Consider the following 14,148-nt stretch of genomic DNA (forward strand, 5'->3'; position numbering starts at 1 on the left):
AGCCAAAACTAGCTTTTGGAACACCGGAGACTGGAAGAGTCGAAGGAGCACCCTGTCGATGTCCGAATCAGACATCTTGGATGATCTAGAGGATACCGATCATGCCCGAACCAATTTCTCCATCGGCTCCGAAGGGCTCGGGGACCGGCTCCGAATGGACTCAACAACTATCGGCTCCGAGGAAGATCTCAAGGAAATTTCCCTCGGTGCCGATAATGACTTCGGCTCCGAGGGGGAAGAGTCTGAGCCGGTAACCTTTATCGGCTCCAATATCAGTGGAGCCGATGAGGGTGACCCGCCTCTCGATGCCCCAGACCTCGACTCCGAAACCAGAGGGGTCGAGGCTGGAGGCATCGAGGCAGACCGTTCCGCCCTCGGCTCCGAAGTCCGTGGAGCCAATGGAGGAGTCTGCTTAGATTTTTTAGCGGTCGGTTCCGACTGACTGGTCGGAGCAGACGCTTTCTTCTTTTTAGAAGGAGACGGAGAGGAAGATAAAGCCTCCTCGAAGGAAGGCTTGATTAATCCCTTGAGGATTAATTTGTTCTTCCTCTCCTGGAGAACGCGTGGCACACACTACACGACTCTTGTAGGTGCTTGGCACCTAAACAATAGACGCACGAGGAGTGGTCGTCCGTTATGGACATTTTAAACCCACACCTCGTGCATTTCTTAAACCCGGAGGGTTTGTGTTCTTTAGACATAACTGCTTTCTAAGAGAAACACCAAACTAGCCAAAAGTAAAGTTTCAAATTTAACCAACTTTAACCAAAAATTTTTTTTTTTTTTTTAAAACGCTAAACAGTTAACACACAGAGAAAGAGAGTCAAGACCCTCTAATTTAAACGGGTACTTGACCCAGGAAAGAGAAACTAGAAGTAAAGCAACAGGGGAAGGCCCCTCTAACTAAAACGGGAAACCTTCCCTGACTAAAAAAATTACGAATTTCTCAACAGAAATTATCCAATCACACTCAAATAACAACAATAGCTGTTAAAACAGCTTTTGGGTTTAAGGTAAGCAAATTTCTGACAGGAAAAAGCCTAATAAATAGTAGTTAGCCCAGCCAAGTTGAGACCACGTCTAAGCTTGTTAGCGGCAAACGAGATCTGGGGGATTAGTGGTGGTGCATCCTGGGATAAAGATAGCTCAGCCAATAAGAGGCCTCGCTCTATAGCATAAGCATGCCGAGTCGGAGCCGAGGGATCGGCTCCGAGCCCATCAGTACAGAATGTAGGCGAGATAGGATCACATAACATCTGAAGGCCTGCAGTGTTTTCAGTACATTACTGCAACCAAATGTAATTATAACATCAACGTTTAGATGCAGTATGCCGTCTTTTGCAGATTGTATTACATATAAGTATTTATAAAAGGTGGTTTCAGAATAATGTTGCAAACAAATTCATATCAGACACAAATATGATATATAGTTATCATTTCTGTTAGCATCGTAAACTGCAAAATGTAAAGACCTCCAAAACTGACAGCAATACACTCATTCTTCCCAAGAATGAATAAGCACTTCCCATATCACTGATCTCAGGTAGCTATAAGCACTTCTCATATCTTTCTTCCCAAGTATACATAAGCAATTTCCAGACATTCTGATTTACTTCAATCAAAATTGATTAAAATAAAATTGTTTTAAAATGAGAAACTGAATGCTGTGTAATGTGAATGTATTGTGTGTTTTCATCTTTTTCTCCCCCACTTCTTACTTTTTCTTATTTTATTTATGCATTCCTTTCTCATTTATTTTTTATTTTCTGTGTTTCCCATTTCTGTTAATTTTTTTACAGATCCAAATTCTTCAGCAGCAACCCAGCCACGTACTTCCTAGATTAGGGTGTCTTCACCTTCTGCCCTTCCAGGGACATTCTTACAGTGTTGGGGTGGTAGCACCAGTCCTGCAGGCACCCTGGCATGTGCTGGCCTGGCAAACCACACTGAATGGGAGCTTGGCTGGAGATGTGATGGAGCAGGTCATGGGTAGATGGCTTCAGCCAGACAAGGCATCGCTTCAGTGGGTTGAAGACACACTGCTCCAGGTGACACCGACCACTGTACCACCACAAGCCCCTGAGTCCCTCAACATCAGGCTCTTTCACTGCAACACCATCTGGCAGTGGAAATGTTTCAGGCACTGTGGACTAGGGACACTTGCTGGGCACCACTCGTTATCACCCTTATCCTCTCTCCTAAACTTTCTTACCTATTTACCTACCCTCTTATTAAAAAAAATTAAACGTACGGGGTTATCCCTGTCAAAAACATTGTATCTGTCCTCTAACACAACCGCCTTAATATGCTCCTTTTGTGTCTCCCTTTCTGTTGTGTCTTCTTTTTAAGTCTTTCCTATCTCCCCTTTTCCATTCTTTAAAGCAATCAACAGAGTGTCCACATAAGGATACTCCTACATAAAACATAATAAACCCTTTTAATTTTTTAAAATATTAATAATAAAAGTTGCTAGTCCACCGCTTGCCTTAAGTCTTTCAAGTGTTGTTAGACATAGCTGAGTCTGTCCATAATATCTGAATACATACAAAGTCAAATGAAGCCTATGGCTTTCACGTAGTTCTTCTTGTATATTGTATATTTAACACTTATATTTTTGTACTTTACACTTTTCCATAAGTGGGTATGTTTCTCAAAATGTCTACTTTTCTTTAGTCAGCATGAATAACCTGCCTTGGGTTTATTTGAATATACATGTAGCTGTGCTATTCGTGAATAACTGCTGTGTGGTTATGAAGTCCTGGGCTATGAATACCATCCCATGTCTCACTGTATTCTGGTACATACATTATTAACAATAAAAATGACAGACATTGTTACTCTCAACACAAACAACGCTACATGCTATTACAGCAAACAACCATCCTGGATCACTTCTTTGAAGTCCATGCCTTCTCCATCCTAGGCCAAAAACTCTGGGAATTCCTCTCTACTAATCTTAAAGGCATCACTTTGTACCCCTTATTCCATGCTCAGCTTAAACATCATCTCAAGTCCAAGTCAGTTTGCAAATACCTTCCCTCTGGACACATCATCTAATCCCTACTCTCCCCCCTTCATCTGTCAGGCACCTTTGTCTTTCTCACATTATTTCCCTATGCTAATATGTGACATTCCTTCTATACCGTATATATATATATATATATATATATATATATATATATATATTGTATGTAGTCAATTTCTGTGTACCCTTACCTTACTTTTGCACTCATTTACACTTTGTGCTCTATCCTTTCATTATTTCATTCTCGTCTTCATCCACCTTTACTCTAACCATTCACCCTATTGTCCCCCATTCTGTGTACTCTGTTATTATTATTACTGTTATTGATTTTTTGCTATCTTCGCACAACATTTTGTTTGCATTCATAATACTTCCTGTTAACTTGCTTGTTTACTGTCATTTATATTTATCTGGACTGAGACTGAAATTGGTCCATTTGGATCAGTGCTCTACCCCAGTTTCTAAACTATATAAATAAATAAGATCTATTTAAAGCATTCACAAAATTCCCAATTTTATTAATCAAATTACCACAGCTTTTCTATATTCAAAAGAACAGTCTAAGCAAATTCTGATTTGTGATATGTAAACACTACAAGAAATTTCAATTAGCATATCTCATAAATGTGTATGATATACTTATTGGTGTGTATGCTGAACTGGATAATTTAACTACACAGAAGCCTGGAAAGTAAAGCTCCAAAGTAAAAAACACTATAGCCAAAATAGAAATTTATCACAAAAGTGATAATAGATGGACATAACACAACTGGAAAATAAAACAGTATGAACAGAAAGTAAAACAATATTACAATGTATCCAACGGTAATAAGCAAGTTATAGAATTTAACATGAGAATTCTAGTAAAGCTCTACTAGAGAAGTGAAAAGGCATTATCTAATGCTGAAAAGTGGGAGGACAGTAAAGCAAGGAGTTTGAAAATGCAAAATGAAACAGATGTGCAAGATATGAAGATAACAGAGAGTGAAAGAAATAGAAGGCAGGAATGAAATAAAGATGGTCAAGATTTTGTGAATCAGGTAGTAATATCATTGGAGTTGCATATACATTTAGAACTGTAATTGTTTCCAGTTAAAGGTAATCTTATGGACAACTTCTGTGTGCTGCGCATACATACCTCTCAGCCTCTTAGTGCAAGAAATCTGGACAAGGCCTGACTAATGGGGGGACAAAGGCCCAAAAATAGGGACAAATTTTAAACGTTGCTTTTATAAACTTAAAAATATACTACAGTAACAGGATCTGTCTTAGCATGCATTTTTCTGAAGGACATGAAGTCTGAAACTCAAATGTATGTCATTATGTAGTGACTTCATTCCTCAGATCATCCCAGTGATTTGTCAGAAAACCACAATTTTATGAAGCCAAAAATTTCAGGCAAAAATCTGGACATTCTGTAAAAATCTGGATAGTTGAGAGGTATGTGCACATGTGATGCATATTTACAAGTGTACATGTACTGCAATGTCTGGAACTGGTACTTAAGAGTAATAATGCATGACAGAGAGAGAAAATGTGTGCATATATACTTTTTTTCCTTTTAAAACTCATGGTAACATACATTGAAATGTGAAGTGTGGGTTGCAACAAAAAAATATTTTCAAATAGTGTCAATTTCCTACAAAATCAATATGAGCCATCATACAGCAATGATGTGCCATGTTTGGACATGGGTTAGTCTGGGGTTTCCCATGTCTGGCCTGTAGATTTGGTCCTTCAAGTTTTATAAACACACCATACCATCTATGAGTAAACTCAGATGAACCCATAGCTAAATATATTTAAATGTATTTCTACATTTCAGGTAGACTTCCTCCTCTTGCTGAAGGTTATCCTGTCTTGGCATTAGGGAATCTGCTGATGTTACACATTCTGATAAGAAATGCACCTTTAAAACAGCAGCACCCTCCCTTGAATTCACCAACTCAGAGTAGTAACCATACCTCTCAAACATACCGAATTCCTCGGCATTTACCAGTTTTGACCGCAAAATAATGGGGTGCACGAATTCCCGAGTGGCCCCTTTAATTTCTGTTTTTTTTTTTTTAATTGTTGCCGATGTCATCGGATGCAGTGGCGTGCACGATGACATCAGCATCATGAGGCCTGTCGGAGACTCAGCTTGGATGTTTACGTTGAATACATTCACTTCAGTTCATGTTGTGGATTTGGGATATAGCAAGGGCTGGGGCAACACAGCAGCAAGCAGAGGAACTCTTTACAGTTCCTGATTGAATCCTGATTGAAAACAAGTTCTTTTGGCCAGCAGCAGAGTCCAGGACTGGTCTGCTCAGCATCACCTCCAGTGGCTTGACTTCCTCTGTCTGGCTCCAGGTAAGGGGAAAAAAAAAGGCGTGAGAATAAAAAATGTAAGCCTTTCCCTGAACAAACAGTCCACGAGCCTCTCTTTTGAATAGGAGCTCAAGCCAGATGATTACAAGTAGTAGTAGGACACAACCAGCACTATGGGGCTGAGAGAAACCAACCTGAAACTTGCGGAGGTCTTCATTACTCTGAGGTGGATTACTCTTCAAACTGTGCTGGGCTGGATGAAGCAGAATGGGGCTGGGAGAAACCAACCTGAAACTTGCGGAGGTCTTCATTACTCTGAGGTGGATTACTCTTCAAACTGTGCTGGGCTGGATGAAGCAGAATGCGAGTTCAGGGCATCATACATTGACCATTGTGGTTTGAGCCAGTTTACTCTCTTGAAAGCTCTTTAAAAGACAGTTTGAAACTTGCATAAAAAGGATCTTCAGTCACTACATCTTCGTTGGAGGAAATCCTGAGCCATGCACCATGACAGATTATTATTCATTAATTCACTCATCCAATACCTACTTTATATTAGACACGGGGCCAGGAGGAAGACACAGCCAGGACTGCCAGTAAATAGGCACAAACCATAAAACACTCGTTAAAGGGGCACCAGACCAGAGGAAGCACATATTAAGCAAAGCTATGGGTAATTCTGAATACTGTCAGCTTACCAAGTGGTATTCTTGGATGTGGGAACAGGAGCACTTCACATCAAAACTCCACACGGACGCATGAAATTGACTGCACACAGAAATCTAAGGCAGCAACTATAACTGCTTCACTATGCAAGTCAAGGTTAACAGTGGGTAACATGGAAGCTCACTGTATAAGCTGAGGTAATTACTTGACAGATCCTCAGTCTCAGAGAGGTCTACAACCTTCTCTAGTACCTGATACAAATGTGAGGAAAAAGGAAATGGATATGTGAGAAAGCTGAGGGACTTGAGTCCAAAGAAAGAAAGGACACTTTATTACCCTGTCCAAAAACTTGGACTTTCATAAAGCAGTAAGATGAAAAGATGTCGTCACTAGAATTTATGCCAGACTGAAGACATCATGAAGAAGTCTGGGAAACTTGGACAGTATACCTGGATACTGAGATGTGCCTTATAAAGGGCACTTCACTTTTCTTTAGTTTGTTATGTTGGAACTATCCTTGCTTATTAAACTGTGCTAAATGAAGTCATAAGTTTCTTTTTGCTACACACAAAGTCAGAGAGAGGCAGAAACAGAAACAAAGATACTAGACTCTGAGTCTGAGAGTAAAAGGAAAAATTTGTGAAAAGTATATGGCATACAAACAGTGGTAGAAAGAAGAATAATGTAGAATGTTTTAACAACCTGATCTGAAATTGAATTGCTAAAAGAAATGCTGTTGAATTTTTGAAAGATTTTTTTTTTTTTTTTTTTTTCTAAAATAGTGCATAGCATGTTGCTGTAAGGTTGCTTGTGAGGTTTATTTTATTTATTTAACATTTGTTTACTGGGAAAGTCAGACTGGGACACAGAGCTCATTTTCAGTGGAGGCTTGTGGAGAAATGCTCCTGACACATCTTGGAATCATGCTGTTATTGATTTTTTTGCTGTGTTATTTTCAGCTTTTGTGTATGTGTATGCGTGTGTGCTAATCATAGTAACAATGACCCAACCCCCCCCAATAACAGCAATGCAAAGTGTATGAATAAGAAAAAAACACAATCTGCACAAATCATGTAAAAGCAAGTAGATATTCAACTGGTTTTAATTGTTTGTGTCATTCGGCTTTTCCCGGTTAGGGGTTGCCACAGCAGAACTCCGGTCCGCTAATGATTGGCAGTTGATTTTTACGTACCGGCTTGCCAGGCCTGATGCACAACCTTCAACGAAGGTACGCCCATTCACGCATGTCTCCACGCAGAAGACGCTCTAGCTGAGAATCGAACCGGACAGCGTCTTACTGTGAGGCGACAACCCTACCGCAGCATGGTTTTAATATAAATCTATATATAAATTTGATAATGAAATAATAGTCAAGGTCAGGCTTATGTGCTAGTACTTGACAAGACATTAAGTACAAAGCTGCCTATGTATATAGAAGAAGAAAAGGAAAAAGATAAAAGTATTATGAAAATACATTTTATAGCCTTATGTGGAAATGAGCAGACAGTGTGATAAGAGGATTACTTGAGCAAACAATGTAGTAGTTCTACAGACAAGACAGGATATGTATATGTATGTGTGTGTGTGTGTGTGTGTGTGTGTGTGTGTGTGTGTACATGTGTACGTGTGTTGTGTGCTGTGTGTTGTACTCTTCCATTCTGTGCTGAAAGAATTTTTCTGTGTGGATAGACCTAGTATAGTAATAACATCAGCTTTGTAAGGTTAAGATTACATTTGTAGACAATAGACTGAAAACTAAGCAAGTTAAATCCTTAATTTACAGACGTGGTATTAATTAGTTTCTGTTTTAGTGTTTATATTAATAAAGTTATTCCCTTCTCATTTCTGATAAGTCTATGAAATGACATGTGTAACCTATTGTATGACAATGCATAGAAAATAATGCATTTATTTATGTGCATTTTAAATACAGTATAAAACTGAGAATATAATATTTTAAATTGAGATCATCTTATGAGATGAAAAATATGACTGAGCCCAGTGTTTCCAATGTTCAGAACTTTGCCCAGTAAGCAAACAGACTGTTTGTGTTCTGCCTCCTGCTTGCATATTTCTGTTGTATTTAAAAGCTTAATTTTATATGAAAAGGAATGATACATCACAAAATATTGCTGTATGACTATGTAATCAATCCAGAGACTGCTTGAACCATCAGTGTACTGCTGTCTGATTTGTTATGTGTAGTGCAGTGGCTGACATGAAAAAAAACAGCTTTATGTCTTAGAAAACAGAGATTAAGGGGCAGTGAAACATGGACCAAAAGCAACATGCTGGAGTGTTTGTCGAAATGTTTTGGTCAGGAGCATAACGCACAAGGATACATGTATGGGCCCACTTTGTATTTCAGGTACAATACAATCTGCAATGAGATTGTAATAATAATGATTAATAGATGTAAATGTCAGTGAAACATATGGAGACTAACAGTCCATTTCATACATCGGGGACATACATCTGTACAAATGCTTTATGATTTCTTTCCCACCACTTTACAGCACTTTCATTTTCTTTTGATTTCATCTGTAGTTATAAGCTTCCATGTAGAAGAGCTAGTAATATTAACCATCAAGCTGTTAATTTTATTTTTATAAAAAAAAATTCTGTTTTAGTTTTACAGAAGTTCAAAGTCTGATATAAGTTCAAATATTAGTATAAATAAAACACTATTGTTCTGTTTATATTTTGTGTTAAATATTTTATCTGTTCTTCAATTTGCATTTAAAAGTTGGTATTCCACAATTCTACTGGAGTGGCTGGGGATACTAATCATATATGCAAATTTTATGTTAATCAGCTTATCAATTTGTACCTATTTTTCATGGGCCTTTCTCCAGATTTTTGATGTTTCCAGGTTGAGAGGTATGGTAGTAACAGGGCAAAATTGAAGTGTATTAACCCACCAGCTGCACAGTAGCAAGCCCCGCCTGTGACCATTTTGACTGCACCGCCCACCATTTGACTGAAAGATACCACCAAAACACAAGGTAATTTAGACCTATATTTCGCCATTAATAAAGCAGTTTTTAAATATTTTTCATGCTATATCACTACTACTTTATTTTAAAATCAAACACATTTTAAAATATTAGTGACATTAACGCAAGACATTGACACAATTAAAGAATGTGAAATATACATTTTCTGAAGTGAAGGAAGTAATTGTCATTATTTATTAAGAGTAAGCCATCACTTTTTTTCCATATGTCACCAGTTTTAGTATGGATTAAGAGGTAGAGAGCTAAAATCTTGTGTCAAAAATCAAGACGTCATTTAAATAGGGAGAGTTGACAGATCATGACATTAGTGATGACTTGCATTTGCCTTCAAGACATACCATGAAAATATGTGCAGGGTTGTTTGAGTGATTCCTTCTAACTATGTTTAGGTTCAAAAAGGGTAAAGTGCTGTCTGTCCTGTCCTACATTCTCTTACAAACATATACATTACAGCAAAATATTGAGTCATTCTGTGAAACCAACTATATGCAATTTAGTACTGTAGTTAGGACGCTGTCGTAGTGCAAAGGACATAAGGCAGACAAGTTATCCTGGCAATGATATTTTGTAGCTGTGCCGTGAGCTGCCTGATTGAAATTATTAGTAAAGGCACCATATTCTCTCCCCTCATTTATTTCACATAAGAGTCTTTGTACAGGTTTAGTTCAGTTATTAAAAAATTACACCCCTTTTCAAAGGTGTAATATATGAAGAAATGAGTAACACTTTGAGGAGCAACTCTAATATTTCACTAGCTGTGTCAACCACAATTAATATCTCAATTTAGTTTTGAATGTGTTATTTTCTTTCATAACGGTATTTGGTTTTCAAGATGCTTGTGGAACATTTGAATGGAAAGGCCATTCATGTCATTATTGTACTTATTAAATGATCTGTTTTTAATTCTACTGTTTCTGCTACATGACATGGATTTATCGTTACATTTGCATTGCGTGTCAATCACGGCACATTGTTGTTGTTAATCCCCGCCCTCCAGCATGTCGATCATGGCGGGCATGCCCATTCCTGCGCGAACTCGGTGGTGGGTTAATACACTTTAATTTCACCAGTAACAGTTTGGGCAAAATATCAAGCAGCTGTTTAAACAATTCTATTTCATTACTTTACATCTAGTGGGCATACTTCTAAAATGACCTTAATTTTTTCATTAGAATGTCGATCTCTTTCTCTAGACTTCTTAATTTTGTGCAGAACACTGGGGATTATAGCTAGCATTTAACACAGGACATTATAAATAATGACATTATTCATAAACAAAACATGTTAATACCTGGGCAGCCAAGTGCTCCGGATTATGCGGAACGCGCCACATTCAACCATGAGTGAACCCACTGTTCCGTTGTTCTGCATTGAACAGCTTTGGCTCTGCTACATGGCTGTTGATTGGTTTGGATACCACAATTACTGCCAATCAACATCGCGGTATACAAACCAATCAAAGAGCTATTCTGCTGTTCCGAACTGAACAGCGCTGGCTGCAATTACAGCCAATCGCCATTGCAGTATACGAACCAATCAAATAACTGTTATTGAGAGCAGGAGCCAATGAGACCTCCCAAATACGTGACCATTCGTGTAAGAATGGCTGTGGCAAATCGTATTTAAAGAGATGAAGAAAAAATAAATTAGAAGCAAAACAATACCAAAGTAAATAACTGCAATACCAACAGTTAAAATGAATCCATTTGCTGATTCATAGGTTCATAAGTAGGTACTAGGCTATCGGCCCTGGGGCCTATACAAGCCCAGCTAAAAAGGTACCCTGGCTTTTGCCACCCAAGAAAATTATTTTCCTGTGCCACTGTCGAGCAGAGCCACAGAGGTGATCCCCAGGGTGAATTTTCTATTTCCCATCCAATCATCAAGATTTTTCTTGAAGAGTGCTAATGAGGAGCTTTGTTTGATATAGATAGGTAATTTATTCCAGAGTATGGGAAGTTTCTGGGACAGGAATCTATCCCTCCGGCATGTTCTGTTTATTATGGTGACAAGGTTTAGGTCTCTAGAGCATGTAGCTCGGAGGGATTGGGATTTCTTTAAGTGGATCATGTCCAACAGCTCTGGGTTTGACATAGCTTTGTATGTTAGGCAGAGATTACCTCTGAGTAGGCGATATGCGATGAAGTAAAGCTGGAGTTTTTTGAGACGGTCTGCATAGGGCATCTGTTTGAGGCTGGTAATCCTCTTTGTGAGGTATTTCTGCGGCCTTTCCAGTTGCTGTAGATGTCTTGTGAGGTACATACCAAAAGGGGCGTTGTACTCTATAATGAGTCTAATGAGTGATGAGTAGCGGGAACAATGACCTCTTTTTTTCTGAATGAGAAACCTTTTGTGATGAGGTGTGCCACGTAGAAGGATTTCCTGACTACTGTGGTGATGTGATTATCAAAGGAGAGACTACTGTCCACCTGTGTCCCAAGGTCTCATCACACTTTCGGTACTACCGCCTATGTTGTAGTTCATAGGTACAGAGTTTTTACCAAAGGGGATGACAATGCACTTTTTAGCATTGAGCTTGAGGCCATGGCTTTGACAGCAGGCATCTGTCTCAGTGAGGCCCTTTTTGTAGGATGTCCACATCGTTAGGAGTTTCGATTATGGCTCTTAGTTTTCAGTCATCTGCGAACTTCATTAGCCAAAGACCTTCTGTGTTAGCCTGTACTTCAGAGAAGTAGATACCAAACAGGAGAGAACCCAGGACTGAACCCTGTGGTACTCCACTTCTCACTAGTCTGACGTTGGATTTGGAGTCTGCTACTTTCACAGTGTGGGTTCTGTCAGTGAGCCAGTTGGCAACCCATCTTGTGACATAGGGATTTATACCTAGTTTAGTGAGTTTATCTATAATTCCAGAGTGGGGGATGGTGTCGAAAGCCTTGGCAAGATCTAGATAGGCTGTGTGAACCACCTTACCCTTGTCTACGGCTTTGGTGACTGCTTCAAAGAAGTCTATCAGGTTTAGGAGACATGATCTGCCTTTTACAAACCCGAACTGGGTGGGATCCAGAGTTTGGAGATTACCAATGTCTTTGTTTATAAGTTCCTTGATGATACGTTCCATGGCCTTGCAGACCAGGCTCGTCAGGCTAATGGGGCGGTAGTTCCCGGGGTCCGTGGTGGATCCCCCCTTGTGGAGTGGGATAACCGTTGCTGTGCGCCATTCAGCAGGCACAAAGCCTGAGGTGAGGCTATGATTGAACATGGTACTTAGGTGGGGTGCCAGTTCGTTCTGTAGTTCATGTAGAATGCAGCCTAGAATGTTGTCTGGTCCCATGGATGCTGTGTTCTTGGCTTTGGAGAGTGTGGTTTTTACCTGTGCAGCCGTGATTACAGGAACTTTGCATTCTTCCGGTATAGAGATGGGTTCTTTAGGGGGTGAGAGGGGGGTAAAGTTAGCACTGAACCTATCTGCCAGGATGTTGGCAATATCAGTTGGGTGTGTATATTTAGTGCCATTGTGCTGTAACTCAGAGCAGATCTGAGTGTTGCCATTGAGATTCTTGACATAGCTATAGAATGCTTTGTGGTTGTCTTTAGAATCAGTGGTGATTTTGTTTTCGTAACTAGCTTTGGAGGATTTTATCAGGGATCACAGCTTCTTACTGAGGCTGACCAGGGAGCTCCTCCACTCGTGTGATTTTACTCTCTTTTGCAAGAGTTTCTTCCTTCTGTTGTACAATTTGTTTATGGCAGGGTACCACCAGATTGGCTTCCTTTTTTTTGGAGGATAGCATCTTGTTTCTGTTTGGGATAGCACGATCCATGCATTCATGTAAGTGCTTATAAAGTGCAATTGTGTAGGATTCAGTAGTCGTAATTGTATTGTCCATCTGCATGGGTGTCATGAAGTTCACCACTTCTGTCTTAAGAAGCATGAAGTTGGCTTTGGAGAAGTTTTTTACCATGGTTTCCCTAATGGGGGGTGGAGGCAGGATGTGGATATCTAGGGTAATTAGCTTATGGTCGGATCGGACCAATGAGTTGTTGACTTCAGGTGTGGAACACCGGTCACTCATATTGGTAATGACTAGAACTAGGATATTGTTGCCCCTGGTGGGGGTGTGGATAAGTTGATCCAAGGCATTGGAGTTTATAAATTCCAGAAAGTGTTGAGAGAAGGAGTTGGTACATGAGTAGTTTTCCCAGTTAATGGTGGGGTAGTTGAAATCACCCATTATTAGGGTGTTTGGTTGAACCCTAATATTTTCCAGTACATCAAGAAAAGAAGAGTAGGAATCCTGGGGCATGGTGGGTGATCTGTAGCAAGCTACAATTTGGATTGCAGTTTTGCCCAGAGTTAGTTGCACTTGGATAACTTTGGCTGCATTATGCTGAGCAACTAGCCTGAAGGTGTGGATATCCTTAATGGATATGGGCACACCTCCGCCTTTGGTGTTCCTTTCCAGGCTACATGGCCGAAAAGTGTGGTATGAGTTATAAGCCTGGTAGTGCAGGGGTGCTCTCTGGAGCCTTGAACCAGGTCTCAGTCACTGCACAGATATCGATGTTCTCCATTTTAAGGAGTGCCTCGAGTGAGTGCATTTTGAGATTTAGACTTCTAGCACTGAGTAGCAACACCCTCAGTTTTTGCTTGCCTGTTCCGGTTACGGTGGTGAATTTGTCATTTGAACCTTGCCTAAAAAAGGCACTGTAAGAGCGGCAAGAACCTTAGCCAGTATCCGGAATCCCAGGGGTGACAGGTGCAGGCCATCTCTGGCAAAGCATCGTGGTCTGTCGACCATGTCATCCCAGGCAGACAGATACTGGATCCCTTTAGAATGGCACCAGAAGCTTAGCCAATTGTTAAAGTCAATCATTTTGTCCTTGTACTGCAGCATCATTCTGGGTGATGGCAGAATGCTACTCAGGGCTAGGGTCATACCTGCCTGGGCTACAAGATCGGAGAGCTCTTCCATGTCTCTTTTCATGTAGTCCAGCGAGGTACATCTCAGGTCATTCACACCAACATGGATAATGACAGAGTCATATTTGTACTTGTTGTGGAGTGACCTGAGTGCGTGGGTTATGTGGCGGATCCTGGCACCCGACAGGCAGCTGACAGTAACCTTCTCCTTGTTTAGCCTGGTGAGTGGGACATCAGTGTGC

The sequence above is a fragment of the Protopterus annectens genome, chromosome 15.part0 (genome assembly GCF_019279795.1).
Source record: "Protopterus annectens isolate FY-2018-M chromosome 15.part0, PAN1.0, whole genome shotgun sequence".
Lineage (NCBI taxonomy): Eukaryota > Metazoa > Chordata > Ceratodontiformes > Protopteridae > Protopterus > Protopterus annectens.